The following is a 16,482-nucleotide window of genomic DNA, read 5'->3' as shown; positions in this document are numbered from 1 at the left end:
ATAGTCTGTTCTGGCCAGTGAGGATACTACACTAAGGGGTAGGGTGCAAAGTTCTCCTGCCTTTTTTTTTCATTTTATTTAAGCTCTCCCATGTTTTTTAAGGTTATGGATGTTAGCACTCCTGTTGGTGTAAGACCTAGCTGGTTCAGGGTGTTTGTGTTCACAACATCCAGGAATCTCTGGGCCTGCATGTTTGGGGCTGTATACAACTCCCAGTTTGTAGTGAGACAGAGAAAGTCACTATTGAATATAGCGTTGGTTTGAATGGGGTTTATAGGTATGGATATCTCTGTTGTGATAGGGAAACTTTTGGAAAAACATAATTCAGACAGCAGAGCAACATTGCATGCCTCAAGTTTACACATGGGTGGAGAGAATACTCACAGTTTATAATTTTTAAATGCTTCTTATGAAACAAATAAGTCACATTTCAAAATGTTTACATTTCTGGCCTTTGTTTCATAGGCACTGTTTGCAGATCCCTTTTTTCTCCTTGGTCTTGTATCGCCATTTAAGTGAAAAACAAAAGACAATGAAAGTGGAAGACTGTTTTCTTGTTATTTTGACCTGCAGATTGATTTAACAGGCTATTTTCAGATAGAGACGTGCTGAGATAAAGATGGGCATAGAGGAATGTAACTTGGAATGTAACTCCACCATGCTGTTACTTATAGCTGCTGCTAGCATGTTTTCTCATCATGCTATGGGATTGCAGAATACAAATTAAATAATGACTCATTTGTTCTTGTACCATCTGAAATACTGGAGAGCTTCATGTGGGCTGGGTATGCCAACTGTCTCTCAGGAGGCAGACATAACAAAGGCAGTAAACCGCAAGTGTCAGACAGAGCTCCTATTTTCATCTCTGTTTTAAAGGCTTCTGTGTTATGTGTATGTTTATGTTAATTTATTTCTTAATTTCAAGCTGTGCCTTTAGTCTAATAATGTTGGTTATGCACAATTTATCCATACCTACTATGCTGTTGGGATTCCATATGAATTTCAGTGTGACCAAGTAAGATACAGCCATCTCCAAAGAAAAGCCTGGCTGTTTATGTGACTAAAAGGAAAATAAAATGTAAAGGAATTTTACATAAGGTCCATTTAGCATTAGTTTTAGTACACAAGTTAAAACACATAGTTCATTGTTAAAGGGAAAAGACGAACTTACAAGGATTGTAATGTATTCAGAGTATATTTATTGCCATTTGGAAACACTTTCTTTTTTTTTTTTTTTCATCCATTACAAGTTTAAAGTAGGATTCGAACTTCAGGCCTAATTAGAAATTTTTCCACAGATTGGGCCTTCCTTGAGAATGTACAAGTAATTTCCAAAGGTCTGATAACCATTATTTTGGGGGCATTAGTTACTTTTAATGGTTTCCTATTGTAATTCTGAGCACCAAAACTGCATGTTGTGAAACTTCCGGAGATGCCATCTTTGCAGTTTCAGTATGTTAATATTTTTCATTTAGGCCTTGGTAAGGACCAGCTTAGTGGGATGGTTGGATCACAGCTCTCAGTAGACACTGGCTAAATAAACAGGGTGGATGACACAGTACAATATTTTACAAACACTGCAGGTACACCTTCCTTAAATTAGAGATAGCTGGAGCAGAGATGTAGCATATAGTGCTGCTGTCTCATTGGGCTGTTTTCTCCAGTCCAATAGGACGTTGAGGTATCTGTTTTTCTAGATATTTTTGTGACCTTCATCTGTCCACATGGGTTTTCACCAGGGCTGTGCTTTCCTCCCATATTCCACAGATATGCTGACTAATGAATTGATGATTGATTCAAATTGGTGCATAAAAGTATGTGTGAATGAGAAAGACAGTGTGTGTGCGTGTGTGTGTATCTTCCCACAATGGTCTCAGGCCAAGATTTTCGTGTCTTATGCCTCTTGCTTTCAAGGACAGGCTGTGGCTTCCCTGTGAACCTGACTACAGTAACAAAAATGTAAACTGTATTTTGGAAGATGAGTGAATGACAAACTGTGTAAGCTGTGCAGAAATTTAAATTCACTTCATTTTTAGGGAAAACATTGATGACCAAGGCTTAATCCAAAGATCTCTCATTCTAAGGACCACTCCAAAGAAAGGTCCACTGTATAAGAATGGCTGAAGACGAGGATAATAATCTCTGACCATTTCTTAAGAGAAACTCCTCCTTCTGGAATGTAGTCCTCTGTGATATATGTTTACCACAATCTGTGGTCGAAGAAAAGGGTTTAATAGAAAACATGGATTTATACATGAAAAGGTAATAATGGTGGTGCGTTCCATGGGCCTGGCACAGAACTCGTCTGTGCTGGTGTCATTGACTTTGTTAAGGTCTGGACTTTAAATACTGTGGCTGTGTATATGGCATTGAGTCAGACTTTGGTGAAGCCCGTCCTCATGTCGGGTCTATATCAGAAGCTCGAACGGTTAAAAGAGCGAACGCTCTTTGATCGAGCTATAAATATCGAATGCACTAAATAGCAAAGACATAGAACAGCGATCCCCCCCCAGGGGAAAAAAAATCACTGGGCCGTTTTCAGGAGTTTGCCATTTCCTGCACTGTGGTGCAATCTTGGAGTTGCGGAAAAAAAATTGCCGTGTCTTTGCTATTTAGTATGTTCGATATTTACAGCTCGATCAAAGAGTGTTCGCTCTTTCCAGCTTTCGAGCTTGTAATATAGACCCTTCAGGTCTGCTTAGCTACCTGCTTTAAAGTGTTTTCAGGCACGTGTTTATTCAGCTTCCAACCAGTAGTAAAAGAGAGAAGCTTAAATACCTGCCACTGAGGAAAGAATGCTGGGGTAATTAGAAACAGAGCTATCAGGTGGCCTCTTGAGTTGGGAACTCTCAACTTATCTGTAGTTATGAAGCTTTTACTGTAATCTGAGAAGAATCTTCCCAACAGAATCAGACTTTCAAACCTTGCATCTTCTATGGTGGCACTGGATTCCATGCATTCTGCTACTGTCAGTGATGTAATTTTTTGTAAATGGTGGCTACTTCAACCCTGGATCTGTTTTTAAAAGGGGAAGCCAGGGAGCAGCCTCTTGTCTGCATCTCTCATTCGTCAGGCAATCGACATATCCCCAAAGGCAGAAATCTCCCTGAAGCTGCAAGTTGCTAGCACGAAGGGGGTACACCCTCTGAGAGAAACAGAAGAGTTTAGAGTCCTTATCCATGAATTTGTGATATGTAACACCTGACTGCCTCATAGCAGGAGCCGTAAGATCAGTGACCATTGGAATGTTCATATAAATGATGCAGTTTTATTTGCCCATCTTCAGACTCCAATTTCTTGTTCCGGGTAACATTTATTTGCAAGTTGGCATGCACAAGGCAAAGCTTAGAGCTTTTTAATTGTGAAGGCTTTGAGTGGCATTGTTAATCTGCTATCAGTAACTGCAGTTAGTCACCATTTGAAAGTTTAAGCAAAGCAGGCAAACTTATTGATATTTTGTGATTGTCTGCTGAGCAGACATGGAATTCAGTGGTCCATTAGCTTAGACACCTTTTTTTTTTTGCACTGAAGGTGGTACTTTCCCGTGATGAATATAAAAAGACGAGAACTGAATAAAATGAAAATGTAATGATGAAAAAAAACTCTCAACTACATTTTCAGAAGACATTTACAGTGGTGATGGGATGAAGTGAGAGCTTTCTAGAAGGCAGGTGTTTGTTTTTTTTTCATTGTGTAAGGATACATCCTTGGCTTGGTCTTCTCCAGATGTCCTGTTTCCAAGAATCTTGTGACTTTTACTCCTGACTGATACCTAAGCATCTGACCCAATTAATCTCCTAACTTTCAGGAGCATATTCAAAACCATGGATCTAAAATCAACTACCTCCTTTTCTAGGCGTAGAAGATGTCTTGATTCATTTCATCACCAGCTAGGGCAGCTATTTGGAAAGTTATCCTGCTCACACAACTTAATTATGGCTTATCTGTGTATTCCATCCCCTTTAATAAAAGTACATCAACACTACAGACCTTATCTAGTAAAACATGCTGCTTTGTCAACAATTTCCCAAACATTAAACACTAGTGCCTCACCTCATTCAAGGCAAAGTGGTCCTAGTGCAAGCACCTCTTCAGATTACTCCACCAAAATGCCCCTCATCAGTGTCACCCCAACCCATAAATGTCCGTTATCAGTGTCACCCCAAACTATAACCACAGAATTCAGGCTCGTTAGACTCTGCTGTCTTAACTGCCTAGCTCTGACTCTCTTTTTTTGTACTTGCTTAAAAATTATGATAATCCTTCCCTCACTATATCACTGACCATACTAACTACACTATGTCCAGACCCAACTCAAATGTATCTGAGCAGTACAAATATAAATGTGAATGCCCAAATGCAGGACATACCACTAAAGAAACCCTACTCTCTGTAAGGTTAAGTGCCACACAAGTCACCAGATGTACGCCACTATACCTCCTGAAATATGTAGGTAACTTCTCTCTCTCCTTATTCACTGTCATCTTGCATCTTTTAACTTTCTCTGCCCCTCAGTCTCCATGGCTCTTATGTCTCTTACCATTCCTTATCTCTTGCTTTGTGTTAACCCCCATCATTTCAAGGGCCTAGTCCTGCTGCTTACTCTCTTCTTATTACTCCTCCGATTTCAGTTTTCCACTTACAAAATATACACCTCAGCATGATGTAAAATTTGTGCATCTCTCACTCTCTTTTTTGTGAGTGTTTTTTACTATTTTTGTATTCCAGTGTCTGTTGTTTATTACATTTTTGTTTCTACTATTTTGAATGTAATGTGTGCTGACCCTGCCATGCTTCGATCAGTTTTGTAAGCTGGAAAGCAAATTGATGATCAGATAAAAAGTAAAACTGCATCTCCACACACAGTTTAATAAGGCAGCTCCAGACCTTTCTTTACTCTTATTTGGCCTATAAAAAATTTGGTCTACATGTACCCATTGCATTTACATTGGTATTACAGCAGATTTCCAAAAAATACCTGTCAGCCGATAGCTAGTTAAGTTAGTGCATTTTTCAGGAATGTCCTCATGCCCTTTACTGTTTTCATCAGTTCATTCATTTTGTATATTTTTCTTTGCATACCGCGAAGGGAAGGATTTATGTACATGGTTGTTTTCTTTATTCCTGTAGTCAAGATGTGCACTTTACAAGATAAAATGCAGTTTTTATGATGTAATTTAAGTATGCTTAACTCTTTCCAAAATTTATGCTGTGTTTTAGGCAGACATTTTGTTGAACTTTTGATTTACTAATTTATCAGCTGTTTTAATTTGCTAACCTAGTTAAATAAACTTGCTTCTCTTGGAACCCCGTCCAGCTTCATCACAGGGCATCAGGGCAGGAATAAATAAAATTCATTTGAACAATTTAATGCAGCAAGTTAACTAGAATGTTCTTAGACTGTTGGAGGTAGTCACTCACAGAGACACTGAGAGGGCATGTTAATTCTTCAGAGTGATCAGAATTCAGAAATGTACCCCAGGGACAGCAGCTGTGAGGCAGAAGCCTTAACCAGCGTGACCCTTCATGCTGCCATGTGTGTGTTGCTTTGGTGTTGTAATACCAGATGGATAATGCATGTGTATGTCAAATCATATTCAGGAGTAAATCACAGAATATTAGAATGTGCAGTTCTTTTGGGCCATTGGCAGATATTAAAGGTTAGTGTAACAAACTAATGGTACTAGAGCAGCGAACAATCACCATTGGCTATCCCTTTGTTAGCATTTGCATAAATCTGACTGTGTGTGAGTGAGCATGTGAGTGTGTTTGTGTGAGAGAGAGCGGGAACCCTCATTGTATTCTTTGTTGCTTGTGTGGTATTTGTTTTCAAGACTGTCTCAGCATTAATAATCGCATTCCACCATTAATTGTGAATACCAGGATGTAAACCGTCTGGTACAGAAGGCACCACCTAGCATGGCAAAATTAGTTTAGGTAATGATCTGTCACCTGAGTTTGGATCACCCCCACTTTTGTGAATCTGTTCTGAAAGTGCCATGTATGCAGCCCAAAAATGCCCATTATCTGCTGTGTCATTCCCAAAAAATAGGCCATGTTTAATGACACAAGTCTTGATTATAACTACAAATCAGATGCTTGCCATCGGATATATTATTACTGTGACTTTGAACATATTTTTTTTCTAAGACATCAGCTATTCCGTCTTTACTTGGAGACTAAGTATCCTATAATCCCTATAGGTGCCAGGGGCCTCTGGATGTATATCAGTCTCCCTTCCTCAAATGTTTCTTTCGCTAAAGTCTGATCCAGTCACCAGCTTGTTACAGTTCTTAGCCTTAATTCTCTGGAGAGTCTAATGCTTTACCGACTGAGTTTCCTGGGCTCCTAGGTATTAGAAGAAAGATGCACAAAACTCACGGGGCTGTGGATTTAATGAGAAAAAGACCTGTTTTGTCAAAGAGATCTGTTAAGAATGGAGAGAGTTGCAGTTAGTTGCCTGTTGGGTGCCAGGATTCACCACATCGTTAGTGCATTCGCCTCCTTGGATCACAAGTACACATATGACACAGTCATAGTACATACAGTGGAAATAAAAAGTTTACAGATCCCTGTTAAAAATGCCAGGTTTTTGTGATATAAAAAAATGAGACCACAATAAATCATTTTAAAACTTTTCCCACCTTTAATGTGACCTGTTACCTGTTCAATTCAATTGAAAAACAAGCAAATCTGTTGGGGGAAAAATATAAAAAATAAAAACACACAGTAAGCTGGTTGCATAAGTGTGCACACCCTTAAACTAATACTTTGTTGAAGCCGCTTTTGATTTAATTACAGCATTCAGTCTTCTTGGGTACACACGTGCCATCAGTTAGCGACTCTGATTAACCACAAATAAAGTTCAGCTGTCCTAGTAGGATTTTCATGACATTTACTCAGTTGTCTGGTACAGCAAAAGCCATGGCTTCCAGAGAGCTTACAAAGCATCAAAGGGATCTCATTGTTGAAAGGTATCAGTCAGTTGAAGGGTACAAAAAAAAGTCCACAGTATTGGATATACCATGGAACACAGTGAAGACAGTCATCAAAAAGTGGAGAAAATAGTGGACAACAGTGACGTTGCAAAGAACTGGATGTCCCTCCAAAACTGATGAAAAGTCAAGATGAAAACTGGTCAGTGAGGCTACCAAGAGACTTACAGCAACACTGAAGGAGCTGCAGGAATTTCTGGCAAGTACTGGTTGTGTACTACATGTGATAACAATCTCCTGTATTCTCCGTATATTTGGGCTATGGGGTAGGGTTGCAAGATGGAAGCTTTTTCTTACACAGAGAAACATCCAGGCCCGGCTAAAATTTGCAAAACAATACATTGTCTCCCAAAAGCATGTGGGAAAATGTGTTATGGTCTGATGAGACCAAGGTTGAACTTTTTGGCCACAATTCCAAGAGATATGTTTGGCACAAAAACAATACTTCACATCACCGTAAGAGCACCATTGTCACAGTGAAGCATGTTCATAGGTTCATAGGTTCATACTAGGCTAATGCCTGCCCAAGGCATTTAGCCTAGCAGCCTATAGTTTTTGGCTTCGCCACCCCTTTAGTATGGGGGAACTATACATATTTTTGCTGTGCCTCTGTTGAGCAGTGACACTGAGGTAATCCCTGGGGTATATCTGCGATCTCCCATCCATTGTTGACATGTTGGTGTCAGTATCATGCTTTGGAGTTGCTTTTCTTCAGCTTGAACTGGGGCTTTACTCCAGGTGGAGGGAATTATGAACAGTTCCAAATACCATTCACTTTTGGCCCAAAACCTTTAGGTGTCTGCTAGAAAGCTGAAGATGAAGAGGAATTTCACCTTTCAACATAATGACCCCAAGCATACATCCCAGTCAACAAAAGAATGGTTTCACCAGAAGAAAATTAAAGTTTTGGAATGACCCTGTCAGAGCCCAGACCTAAACCCAATAGAAAATCTGTGGGGGACCTGAAGAGGGCTGTGCACAAGAGATGCCCCCGCAATTTGACAGATTTGGAGCACTTCTGTAAGGAAGAGTGGGCAACTATTGCCAAGTCAAGATGTGTCATGCTGATAGACTCCTACACAAGAAGACTGAATGCTGTAATTAAATCAAAAGGTGCTTCAACAAAGTATTAGTTTAAGGGTGTGCACACTTATGCAACCAGCTTATTGTACGTTTTTAAATTTTTATATTTTTCCCCTAACAGATTTGTTTTTCAATTGAATTGTTCAGTTTATAGGTCACATTAAAGGTGGGAAAAGTTTTGAAATTATTTTCATTTCATTTTTTTATATTAAAAAAAATGCATTTTAACAGGGGTCTATACACTTTTTTATATCCACTGTACGAGTGTAAATGACTTGCGAAGTGCCTTCCTGAACTATATGAAGAAGAAACATGATGGAGCTGTCAGAGTAACTGATCAAAGCAGGAAAGAACCTAGCCTAGAGCAATATTTTACTATCCATAATGATGCACTACAAACAAGATCATTGACTTCAACAAACACTGGTATCATTCAGAAGAGTCCTATACATATATATATATATATATATATATATATATATATATATATATATATATATATATATATATATATATATATACACACACACACACATATAAATATATATATATATATATATATATATATATATATATATATACACACACACACATATATATATATATATATATATATATATATATATATATATATATATATATATATATATATATATATATCTCTCTGTATATATATATATATATATATATATATATATATATATATATATATATATATATATATATATATATATATATGTTTATATATATATGCATATGTTTATATATATATATATATATATATATATATATATATATATATATATATATATATATATATATATATATATATATATATATATATCATACATATATATATGAACACACACACACACACACACACACACACACACACACATATATATCAGTCTGTCTTCAGAAGCTACTGACTTAACAAAAGATAATCCAATTTTCTGGCAAATCGAGGACTGAAGTAACTAAATAATGATATACATGTGAGTTTCAGACTTCATATCCTTCAGAAAATGCATGCTAACACAAATCCTGTTATTCTAGCAACTTTCTAAGTTTCTAAGAGGAATATTTAAATTCTGTCCCTATTATTAAGCATACAGAATATCCATAGGTTCATAGGTAGGTACTAGGCTAGCCGAGGGCCTGCTAGGCAACAAGGTTCAAATACCACCCAAGAAAGTTGTTTTCCTATGCCACTGTTGTGCAGAGACACAGAGGTGATCCGTGGGGTGTATTTCCTATTTCCCATCCACTCATCAAGATTTTTCTTGAAGAGTGCTAATGAAGAACTTTGCTTGACATAGATGGGTAGCCTGTTCCAGAGTATGAAAGTATCTGGGACAGGAATCTATCCTCCAGTATGTCCTGTTGACCCTAGAGCGTGTAGCTCGGAGGGATTGAGATTTCTTTAGGTATAGCATGTACAACAGTTCTGGCTTTGACATAGCTTTAGATGTCAGGCAGAGATCACCTCACACTTTAAGTGTTAAGTAGACTGCTGTCTATGTGGTAGTTCATGGGTACAGAGTTTTTACCAAAGGGGATAACAGTGCACTTTTTGGCATTGAGCTTGAGGCCATGCCTCTGACACCAGGCATCTGTCTCAGTGAGGCCCTTCTGTAGGATTTCCACATCATTCGGGGACTCGACTATGGTTTCTAGTTTGCAGTCATCTGTGAACCTCATTAGCCAGAGGCCTTCTGTGTTGGCCTGTACTTCAGAGAAGTAGATACCAAACAGGAGAGGTCCCATGACTGAACCCTGTGGTACTCCACTTGTCACTGGTTTGAGGTCAGATTTGGAGTGTGCAACTTTTACTGTGTGGGTTCTGTCAGTGAGCCAGTTGGCAGCCCATCTTGTGACGTAGGGATTTATACCTAGTTTAGCGAGTTTAGCTATAATTCCAGAATGGGGGATGGTGATGAAAGCCTTGGTGAGGTCAAGATTGGCCGTATGAATCACCTTACCCTCATCTATGGCTTTGGTGACTGCCTCAAAGAAGTCAATTAGGTTCAGGAGGCATGATCTCCCTTTCACAAACCCGAACTGGGTGGGATCCAGAGTTTGGATGTTACCAATGTCTTTGTTTATGAGTTCCATGATGATACGTTCCATGGCCTTGCAGACCAGGCTCATCAGGCTAATAGGGTGATAGTTCCCGGGATCAGTGGTGACTCCCCCTTTGTGGACTGGGATAACTGTTGCTATAAGCCATTCAGTGGGCACAAAGCCTGATGTGAGGCTATGATTGAGCATGGTGCTTAGGTGGGGAGCCAGTTCATGTAATACGCAGCCTGGGATGTTAATTAAGCTTAATGCCAGCAAGTTTCCTGGACTCGATGACATGTTTGTGTCTTTCGGCTTTTCCCGGTTAGGGATCGCCACAGCAGAACTCTGGTCCGCTAATGATTGGCAGTAGGTTTTTTTACGTGCTTGCTTGCTGGGCCTAACGCACAACCTTCAGCGAAGGAATGCCCATTCATGCATGTCGCCACACAGAAGACGCTCTAACTGAGAATCAAACGGGCAACATCTAACTGTGAGGTGACAATGCTACCGCAGCACCACCACCGCAGTGTTATCCTGGACTCAATGACATGCTTTTTGGAATGAAAAGCCTATCAGAACTGAGCTTATATAAAAAAAAGAGGGGGGGTTGTTACTATGGCTGATCAATATATGTTTACAGGAGGTAGCTGCTATATACACTTTTACTAGTATGTCCTGTTATGTGTTACTTGCTTTTATTCAGCATCAGGAAGGTAATGATGTTTGTAAGAAAGAATGTACAAGGTTCATGGTGTACTGTTTTAGATGCATTTTACTAAATTGTTAATTGGTTTATTCATTGGATTGTCATGTGACGTCTTTTTGTATAAAATGGCTTTAAGTACAATGTATCGTTATTCTGATGAGGTCCGCTGATTGATGCTGACTAAAGTGCTAAATAAATTGAATTTCTGCAGTGCTTAGAAAGTTCCTTTCTTGGTTTTTAACAAGTTTTGCAGCCTGGGATGTTGTCCGGTCCCATGGATGCTGTGATTTTGGCTTTAGAGAGTGCAGCATTTACCTGTGTAGTTGTGATTACAGGGACTCTGCATTCTTCCTGTATAGATATGGGCCCTTTAGGGGGTGGGGGGGTGGTAAAGTTAGCACTGAACCTATCTGCCAGGATGTTGGCAATATCAGTTGGTTCTGTAATTTTTGTGCCGTTGTGCTGTAACTCGGAGCAGATCTGAGTGTTGCCATTGAGATTCTTGACATAGCTATAGAATGCTTTGTGGTTGTCCTTAGAATCCATGGTGATTTTGTTTTCGTAGCTAGCTTTGGAGGATCTTATAAGGGATTGCAGCTTCTTACTGAGGTTGACCAGGGAGCTACCCTACTCATGGGGTTTTACTCTCTTTTGCAACAATTTCTTCCTTCTCTTGTACAGTTTGTTTATGGCAGGGGACCACCTGATTGGCTTTCTTTTTATTTTTTTGGAGGATAGTGTCTTGGTCCTGTTTGGGATAATACGATCTGTGCACTCGTGTAATGCTTGTAGTGTGCATTTGTGTAGGATTCAGCAGTCGTAACTGTATTGTCCATCTGCATGGGTGTCATGAAGTTCACCACTTCTGTCTTAAGAAGCTTGAAGTTGGCTTTGGAGAAATGTTTTACCTTGGTTTCCTTAATGGGGGGTGGGGGCGCGATGTGGATATCGAGGGTAATTAGGTTGTGGTTGGATCGGACCAACAAGGTGTTGACTTCAGGTGTGGAACACCGGTCACTCATGTTGGTATTGACTAGGTCTAGGATATTGTTGCCCCTGGTGGGGGTGTGAATAAGTTGATCCAGGGCATTGGAGTTTATGAATTCCAGAAAGAGTTTGAAGGAGTTGGTACATGAGTAGTTTTCCCAGTTAATAGTGGGGTAGTTGAAATTGCCCATTATTAGGGTGTTTCGTTGAACCCTAATATTTTCCAGTACATCAAGAAAAGAGGAGTGGGAATCCTGGGGCATGGTGGGGGATCTGTAGTATGTTACAATTTGGATTGCAGTTTTGCCCAGAGTTAGTTGCACTTGAATAACCTCGGATGCATTATGCTGAGCAACTAGCCTGGAGGTGTGGATATCCGTAATGAATATGGACACACCTCTGCCTTTGGTGTTCCGGTCCAGGTTATATGGCCGAAAAGTATGGTATGTGTTATAGCCTGGTAGTGCATGTGTGCTCTCTGGAGTCTTGAACCAGGGTCTCAGTCACTGCACAGATATCGATGTTCTCCATTTTTAACGAGTGCCTTGAGTGAGTGCATTTTGAGATTTAGACTTCTAGCATTGAGTAGCATTACCCTCAGTTTTTGCTTGCCTGTTCCTGTTACAGTGGCGAATTTGTTATTTGAACCTTGCCTAAAAAAGGCACTATAGGGACGGCAAGAGCCTTAGTCAGTATCCAGAATACCAGGGGGCGACAGGTGCAGGCCATCTCTGGCAAAGCATCATGGTCTGTCAACCATGTAGTCCCAGGTAGACAGATACTGGTTCCCCTTAGAATGACACCAGAAGCTTAGCCAATTGTTGAAGTCAATCATTTTGTTCTTGTACTGCGGTATCATTCTAAGCAATAGCAGGATGCTACTCAGGGCTAGGGTCATACCTGCCTGGGCTACAAGATCAGAGAGCTCTTCCATGTCTCTTTCATATAGTCCAGGGAGGTGTGTCTCAGGTCATTCACACCAACTGAATGCATGGGTTATGTGGATGATCCTGGCACCCAACAGGCAGCTGACAGTAACCTTCTCCTTGTTTAGCCTGGTGAGTGGGACATCAGTGTGCCTGACTAGAGTCGCCTATGACTAGTGTGTTGGGTACGTTGTTTTGCCTTATTGGCAAGATCCAGATTTTTGTCTCATACATTTCGTCTTTAAAGTCCGTGGTTTTCTGACAAATTACTGAGGATTGAAGATACTAAATAATGAGAAACATTTAGGTTTCAGACTTCATGTCAATCAGAAAATGCAGGCAAATACACATTCTGTCGTTACCAACAGACAGCAAGCAAAATTTACCATTGTCTTTTGCTGGTCAGTACAGGCAGATTTTACTGCCACATAATAAACCAGACCTTACCAACTTTAGCAGGGTGTTCTTAACATTTGTTAAGGTCGGGTCTCTCCCCACTCTGGTGCTTAACTGATTTGTCTTTTTCCAAATATTAGAGCATAATTAGTGCTATCCATGCACTGCGTGCTTATAGTGATCTTTTTCTATATAAACATTCTTGCATCTGAAAAGAAATTTAGGATTTTGTGTTTTTACCACTTCAGTAAAACTCTTGATGTGAATATGAAAGTATGCTTATTTTAACAGCAAAATGCAAGACATATGCATGTGGAACGTAATCAGAACTTCCTTGGAGTGTTGCTTGCTGTTTTAAGGCCACACACATCCAAAGTATTGGAATAAAGGTTACAGTTTTACAAAGAAATGGCCCGCAGTTTTACCAAGTACTGTTTTATATGTTTTCTCTAACTACATGTAGTTTTATATATATATATATATATATATATATATATATATATGAGTAATTGTGTTGCACGTTCTATTAAAAAATGTAAATGCGTTTCACAAGAGTTATTAATACCTCAAACTCCATGTTAAGTATTCAGGGTGAGTTCCTTTTCTGGTTGATGTCCATTTGATGTAAATATCATGATATCATGTTGTAGTTTTTGTGATGTAATACAATTAAGCTGCTGATAGTACAAATGTACAGTGTTTGTACAAAGATTCTTTCATTGTGTTGTGATTTTTACATAGTGTTTCTGCACCAAGTCATTCTCAGTTTACAGTATTGTTCATCCGATATAGTGCACCTCTGCCCCGTGATCGCTCAGGCCATATTCTGCTGCTTTCATTGTGGTGTTAGACTTTATAGATGCTTTGACAAGTACAACATGGTCGAGTCACCAGAGGCATTTAAATGTTAGGAAATAATCACTGACCTTTATGAGACCAGCAGCTGTTCACTGTATGAAAGCACATCAATCCCTGGAATAAGTACAAGCAAGTCTGGAGCATGGTTTGAAATGAAGACCCACAACAGTGCTGATTAGTACAGCAGATGTCAACTAAACTGCAGTACTAAAGCTGTTTGACGTGTGCATATCTGATCCGTCATTCATTTTGTATATACAGCTGTAATAGAAATGAAAGCACATAAAGCAAATTTCTGCACATTGCAAAATATCACCTTAGCAGCTTTGCAGAACACACAAAAAAATCCTTGTTCTGGTTGCTCATAGATGAATTTGGTTTATTTGTCTTTATTTATTGGGAAAGCCGACTGGGTAATACCCATTTTGAGCGGAAGCCTGGGGAGAAAAGCTCCATTTGTTTACATTGCATTGCACTCAGTTCTAGTTAAACACAGAGTAGTTGCATTTCTTTTTGCATTTATACACAAACAGTTACATTTATATATTCTAAGATTTTACAGAGGTGGAGGTTACTAAAGAGAAAGCCCACATGATACTTAATAGATTCTACAGGCAGCAGTTATGTATAAAAATGGTTTTGTCATTTCAGTGAGAGGCTGACAGTATTCTGTTTAAGGAGCGTATTTGGAGAGTATCATATGGTGAACACAAATTCTTAACCTTGTGATGAGCATGTGCAGGACCAGATTGGTTAAGATGTTGTTTAAGCAGTGATTTAAAGCTATTGAGTTACTCAGAGAGTTTTATTTGTGTGGAGATACTATTACAGAGTTTAATAATGTATTGGGACTAGAGCAAGTCTCCTGCAACATTATTTGATTATTTTATAAGTTCATAGGTGTGTACTACGCTAATGGCACTGGGGCCTTTACAAGCCTAGCCCATAGGGTTACCCTGGCATCGTGCCACCCAACCTTCATTTCCAGTGCCTCTGTTGAGTAGACCCACTAGAGTGATCCCTGGGTTGAATTTTCTATTTCCCATCTACTCATCAAGATTTCTCTTTAAGAGGGCCAGTGAGGTGTTCTGTTTGACATGTATGGAAAGTCTACTCCATAGCATGGGCAGTCTCTGGGTTATGAACCTGTCCCTGCAACACGTTCTGTTGATTGTGGTAATGAGGTTGAGGTCTCTGGAGTGTGTGGTAATGAGGTTGAGGTCTCTGGAGTGTGTGGTGCCGGAGGGATTGAGATTTCTTTAGATGAAGCATTTCTAACAGAGCTGGGTCAGACATGGCTTTGTAGGTCAAGCAGAGATCACCTCTAAGTTGGCGATATGAGACAGACAGTAGATGGAGTTTTTTGAGTCTGTCCATATACGACAAGTTTTTAAGGCCTAGGATCCTCTTTGTGAGGTTATTATTATTTATTTATTTGAAGTTTGTTTGCCAGGATAATCCATTGGGCCGAATGAGCCCATTTTCAATGGAGTCCTGGGGAGAAAAGCTCCATAGATACAATGTCAACATATACAACTAAGGATAAAGTAAAATATAGTAGGATAAATATAACATAAACAGTTTGTTAAAGTATCAGAGTAGTACATATAAGCAGAAGATAATGTTAATGCAGCAGGACAAACAACAGAAGAGCATATGTAACAATACGAAAAGTTTACAGTTTGTAACTTCTATATTCACTAGCAAATGGAAAGAGAAAGTATTAGGTAAGATTTTAGTTAGTAGGTGTGCACAGAGAATATTTACATAAGAGGTTAACTACAGTATGAATGTTCTCAAGGAAGGGAAGAGTTGTAGATTAAGGAGTGACTAGTAGCTGGAAGGATTATGCAGGGTGGGTACAGGAGCATTCCCAGTGAGAAGATCGGTGTGAATGGAGGAGAGATTTAAAGATAGGAAGGCTGCTGGTAATACGGATATGTGATGGGAGGGAGTTCCAGAGGGGGGCCAGGGAAAAGGAACGTAAGAGTTTACCTGCTGGACAGGCAGGTTTATGGAGTTCAAGTAGGTTCTGAGTGCTGGTTCTAAGGGGTCTATTAGGATAGTGCATGATGAAGGCTGAGGACAGTGAGGGGCAGAGTGAGGGCTTGAAAATGAGTTTGTGAGCATGAGTTAGTTGAGTGTAGGTAAGGTAGTTTGGGAACTCTAGCCAATTTAGTTAGTGGAGGGCAGTACAGTGGTGGGAGGAGGATCTGTGGCCAGAGGCAAATTTTGCGATTTTGTTGTAGCAGAAGGAGAGTTTTGTTTTAATAGAGGATTTAAGGTTGGTTAGAAGAGGGGCACCATAAAGGAGAGAGGGCATGAGGTATGTGGTAGATAGGAGGAATCTAGTGGATGGGGAGAGGAAGCGGATATGCCGGTAGAACATACCAAGTTTCTGATGTGTCTTTTTAATGTTTGTTTGTATGTGGGAATCAAATGTGAGCTGATTATCAATGAGAGCTCC

The 16,482-nt window shown here is 39.5% G+C and overlaps 1 protein-coding gene across 1 annotated transcript in view; it reads left to right on the top strand.

Annotated features, from left to right (window-relative positions):
- ATRNL1 (attractin like 1) overlaps positions 1–16,482 on the top strand; it is a gene marked incomplete in the record, with an annotated part of 6,064,901 nt that overhangs the window by 320,527 nt on the left and 5,727,892 nt on the right.

This window comes from Protopterus annectens, chromosome 14.part0, assembly GCF_019279795.1.
Source record: "Protopterus annectens isolate FY-2018-M chromosome 14.part0, PAN1.0, whole genome shotgun sequence".
Taxonomy (NCBI): Eukaryota; Metazoa; Chordata; order Ceratodontiformes; family Protopteridae; genus Protopterus; species Protopterus annectens.
The sequence above is the reverse complement of the archived record's forward strand: the minus strand, read 5'-3'. Positions and strand labels throughout refer to the sequence as shown.